General features: G+C 45.9%; 1 long non-coding RNA gene across 1 annotated transcript in view; it reads right to left on the bottom strand.

Annotated features, from left to right (window-relative positions):
- The window catches only part of LOC109304748, a 20,496-nt gene extending 15,372 nt beyond the window's left edge, over window positions 1-5,124 (bottom strand). The window contains exon 1 of the long non-coding RNA XR_002099459.1: window positions 5,046-5,124. This is a non-coding gene — a long non-coding RNA (uncharacterized LOC109304748). The remainder of the gene's footprint in view (window positions 1-5,045) is intronic.
- Between the last annotated feature and the right edge of the window lie 204 nt (window positions 5,125-5,328).

Here is a 5,328-nt window from a genome sequence, read left to right as displayed (position 1 = left end):
GCCCCCTGCCCCCTCCCCAGCCCTGCGGAGGGGGCCCCAGCTGCCAGGGCTACAGGTCCAGGGACCTAGGTCAGCAGCCCCCTGCCCCTGGCAGGTGGTGGTGGCTGCTGCAGCAGAGCCCAGTCCCCACCCTGCTGCCTGCCTACTTGCTGCAGGCTCAGGTGGGTGGGGGGGTAGGGCTGTCTCCCCACTACTGCATGCACTCCCCAGGGAGCAGAGGGAACCCACACCCCACAGATCTGTGCATGGGGTGAGCGTGCAGCAGGCTTCATGCTGTGGGCTCGGGCAGGGGAGTGGGGCCAGCTCCCTGGTGCTGCATGCATTCCCCGGAGGCAGGGGGACCCGTGGCCCCCAGATCTGGGGGTGGGGTGGGGGTAGGTGCAGGCTCCAGGCGCGGGCTCCCGCCCTGCTGCCCTCTGCAGCCTGGTGAGTGTAATCTGGTGCAGCAGGGAACAGCGGGGCCACGTGGAAAAGCTGTGAGCTCCGTGCTGCCCTGGCAACATGTCTCCTGCATGTGCAGCTGCAGAGAGGACAGCGGCGCAGGGTTGCACTAATCAAAGCTGCTGTGCACACAGGATACATGTTTTCAGGGCTGTGTGGAGCTTGTAGCAAGAAGTGGCTTTTCTGCGCAGCCCCACAGTCCCCTGCTGCACTGGGTCACACCTGCTGGGCTGCGGATGCCTTGGAGTAGGGCAGCAGGGCTGAAGCCCAAGCCCACAGCCTACACCTGCCCCCACCCCCATCCCATGTACAGATCTGGGTGGCAAGGGTCCCTCTTCCCCTCTGGGGAGTGTGTGCAGTGGTAGAGAGCTGGCCCTTTTCCTTGCCCCTGAACGAGATGCCTGTGGCCCCATCCTGTACCCTGGTGGGGCTCTGCAGCCACGCATTGTGGCCCCAGGCCCCAAGCACTGCCTGGCTGGACAGTAGCCCCAGCCTGGCCCAATTCCCCCCTTCCCTCCCTATGAGGGCTCAATTTCCACCCCCACCCACCTACTTACCTGCTGGAGCTACTCTACAGACTACCTGGGGCCATGTGCATCTATATGCACATGGCGTCTCCTGCCTGATTGCCCTCTTCCTGCTCCCCGACAACCCCCTGAAGGCTGGAACTCTTGCCAGCCTTCAGAGGGCTAATCGCAAAACTTCAAAATCCATGGGGTCCTCTGGTAAAATGAGAAATCTGTGTTTGCCTCTGGTAAAAGGTGAAATCCGTGGTTTACTCCGTTTCTCCATGGGAAATGGAAAACCTGGATCTCTGGTAATAACAGATTACCATCTTCTTTATAACAATTTATGTGAAAATGCAGTATTGCAAACTAGACACAGAGTTAGACCGTACCAAATGAAACCTCACCAATGTACATAGAGTGGAATAACCACTTTCTGAACCTTAATTACACACTTATGTTAATACCTCCTAAAATGAGTTGTATTTTTTGCAACAGCACTGCTGACTTATATTCAGTTTGTGATCTTTAATTCCCAGATACCCTCTTGCTATACTACTACCTAGCTACTAAGTCCCCATTTTGTATCTTAACATTTGTTTTTTGCTTCCTAGTGTAGCACTTTGCAACGGTCTTTAGTTCATTTTATCTTCTTCATTTAGCCATTTCTCCAATCTATCAAGGTCATTTTGAATTGTAATCCTGTCCTCCAAAGTGTTTGCTCTCCTGGATTTGTGTCTTCTGTAAACTTTATAACAATACAGTGTACTCCATAACAATACAGTGTACTCCAGGTCACACTTATGTATGGTCTGGCCTTAGATAACTTAAGGACCATAAAGACTGTTTTCATAAATGTAATACTCTGAAAGTATGCTACATACAATTTTATTATGCTACTTTAAGTTTATTAAACACATTTAATACTTAGACTTGGGATCATGTACTATGCATGATCCTATGTGAAACTAAAAAAAAACCAAACAAACCAGACTTCCTTAAACAAGTCCAAGTTTGAACATGTAATTAGAAGGGAGAACAAGTACCGGCTTAGGGAAACATTCCCACCATAGGAAGACGTGCCACGTGTTCCAATTAGAATTGACAAACTTACTACCATGTAGCAATTTTTTCATGTTCACCCCAAGTACTGACACAAATGGGGCATCACAAAATAGATAAGTTAAATAAAATCTAAGTTTGTAATTTTTATAACACAAAAGGTGATGGGAAATAGAGAAAGATAAAAATTGGAAAGTTTGGGACAGAAAAAAAAGGATAGGATGGAACAAAATTCTATGCATGTATACTGCCTGCAGGTACAGATCCATTTCTTGGGAGTGCCTTTTTTTGAGAAATGTGGTTAACTGATATACTGTGGGTATCAGGGGTATACTGTCCCTTCTCATATGTCTGACTCCCCAAAAGGAGGAAAGAACTAAAATCCTCTTACTTCAGAAACACAGCTCTCCGCCACTTAAACTTTAAGAGTCTTTCTAGGTATTAACAGCTGGGTCAATGATAGTTTCTATCCATTAGGCAGTTTGTTACAATATTCCTGAGAAAGAGGCACAGAAAAGATGAAGTGTGGTTATTCTCAGAAAGCAAGGCAAAGCAATACTTTCTTACCTAACAGATTGGCTTTGTGATATATCACATATTCTTCAATGGCTGTATTACAATACTCCGATTCATGCTGAATAGCACTTTATACTTGTCCTTGTGCCATTATCTGTGAGCCTATATCCTTTGTGAATAAGACTATCAGAATCAGATCCATGGTGCCCAAGTTTTAAACTTCCTACATTTCAGACCTGCAAGCACTGTGGATCTGAAGGAAAGCCGACAACAAGCTGGATTTCCTTCCACCTCATACTTCTTCATAATGCTGACTGAATTCCTTTCAAAAAAATCTTTGCAGATAATATACATGTCAGAAATAAAACCACTCAGGTTGAGCTAGCTGGCCATGTACAGGAGCTTCACAACTTAACTGATTTGAGGTGGAATCATTGAAATACAGTAAATATATTACTTTCTCCTTTTGTATAGATACTTACAGAGGTATGCAGTAAGTCAGTGTTAGACCAAAGAATAGAAGCCAGTTCCCCTGATTCCCAGTCTTCTGCTCTAGACAGATTTCCTTCTGATATGGTATCAATGAATATATGGGTGGCTTGCTGAACAACTGAAAAGTGATGGGTGAAAAACTTAACTCTTAGAAGCTGCAGTGATGATTCCTAGCAAAGCATGGCAAATACTCACCTGGATAAATGTGGTGTGAACAATGCATTTCTTGCCTGTAGAAAAGGCAAAAGGCTGGCTCCCCAAACAATATAAAGCCAGGAGGGTTACATAATTGGAAAGTTAAAAAGGAATTAAATAAGGGTCTGTTGCTTTAAAAGTTCCCTCCACCCTTCATCACCTCTATCCATCACTTGCCTGCAGCCTACAGTATACTGAGGAATCGCGTGCAAGCATTACCATAACCCAAGGCTTCACATAAACTATTCTCTTTCAGGTCATTGGCAAATAACAGGTATATCCGGTTATGCCTTTGTACTTGCCTGCACACAAATTAAAAGCTCATGTAAAGTACAGTAATCAAAGTCAGTCAGGGAGAAGGGGAGGTGTGCAGGGGGAGGGGGTGCAATGCAAACAGCCAAGGGATCATGTTATCTATCTTCTTGGGACAGCCACTGATTGGACTTGGCTTGCATATCATGTACACCTCAGAAAGGAAGAGAAGAAGCAGGCCTGGCTTACAGCCAAAGCAGTCCCTCAAGGGCCTGGTGCTGCTCCTAACCCCCACCTCACACTGAGGAGACTGGTATAAGCCCAAATATGCAGTGTCTGCCGCCTCAGTCACACAATCCTACATAATTGTCCATGAAGGACATTTTACACTTCCCCTAAATCATATAGTAATAGCAATTCCTGGTATGTTTACCCCACACACTGCAGTATAGGGTAAAGAAAGCTGAACTAGCTCGGGAAGTGGAAGGAGCACAGGATGACAGTAGGAAGCTTGATGTGCCTATCTGCTCAAGGGAGGAATGTTGCATCCTGTTCCAGTAATGCTGCTCCTGCCACATTTGCCATTGGAAACAACCTGCCAGAGCTGGACACCACTTGTTATCTCCATGAGAGGGTGCCAGCTCACTTGTGTAGCCCCCATATTACTGATACCCTCCAGAAGGAGCTCACCTGAGCCCTGCCCTGCTTCTGGAATGCACCTGCCCTCTCTGTCCTTGGTGTTGCTGCTGTTACTACTTTCACAAAGGATATCTTCTGATGCCTTAACTAGACATCCCTGCTTTCACCTCAAAAGTCAGCCCCTCCTGTTGTGACCCCAAATATCACTTTTTCCATCTCTACCACATCTATGAAACCTAGAACACGAGTCCAGCACTGCTGCTGCTATGGAGGGAGCTGACAGGACTCTTTGCAGTCCATTTGAGTCTGGTGGGTGTTTGGGAGAAGGATTTCTTGTATTGTCTCTCTCTTTCCTCACTGGCATGCCATGAGATTAACAGGCATTAGTGAAGGTGTATTACTGCGATGTTGTGAAAAGACTGAACCTGTCCCGACTGGCACCTGCAGCCTCTTTGCTTTGTGGTCTTTGATCTGCTACTGCTGAAGGCTAGAATAACAGTATGGCTCAGAGACAAGCACAAGCTTCCCTTGGGTTTGTTCTCAATTGCCAGAAGAAATACCCATGCCAAGGGGTGTATTTTTTCCTTCTAAGTCTGCTGAATTTACAAAAAGGATCAGGGTCAAACTTGCATTACAAAAGTGCCTTGAGGTCTCAATCAAAACAATGGCCCCACTGTGCTGGGTGCTGAAAAGCCACATCATACAGTTGGTATAATTACTATTATTGTTTGTATTACTGGAGAGCTTAGGGACCCTAATCAGGGACCAAGATGCAACTGCACCAAATGCTGTACCAGACACAAAACTAAAAAGGTGGTTACTTTCCTAAATAGTTTACATGCACCACCTTAAATCAAAGACAGACCAAGGAAAACAGAAAGGAGAGACAACAGACAGTAGACAATAGACAGAGGAACAGTACCCAGGTCTGCTGATACTCACCAGTGCTCTTAGCACAAGGCAACACTGCCTTCTTGAGTATTCTTCTTGTCATCTTTGATTTTGCCTGACTGATAAAGCTGAACACTTAGGAAGCAAAGAGAAGCACACAAAGCAGTTAGATACCATTACAGAGTTGCTGTTTTCTCCATGGCTTGAACTCATTTTGTCTAACCCCTTCTTCTAATAAGAAGCCAACACCTTTTCTATCTTTATATATAACAATACATTTCAAATTCAGAAAAGATGGTACAGACACACCCATATTCTCAAGGAAGAATTCAGC

This window comes from Gavialis gangeticus, unplaced genomic scaffold, assembly GCF_001723915.1.
Source record: "Gavialis gangeticus isolate Ggan-Ray unplaced genomic scaffold, GavGan_comp1, whole genome shotgun sequence".
NCBI classification, from domain to species: domain Eukaryota; kingdom Metazoa; phylum Chordata; order Crocodylia; family Gavialidae; genus Gavialis; species Gavialis gangeticus.
The sequence above is the reverse complement of the archived record's forward strand: the minus strand, read 5'-3'. Positions and strand labels throughout refer to the sequence as shown.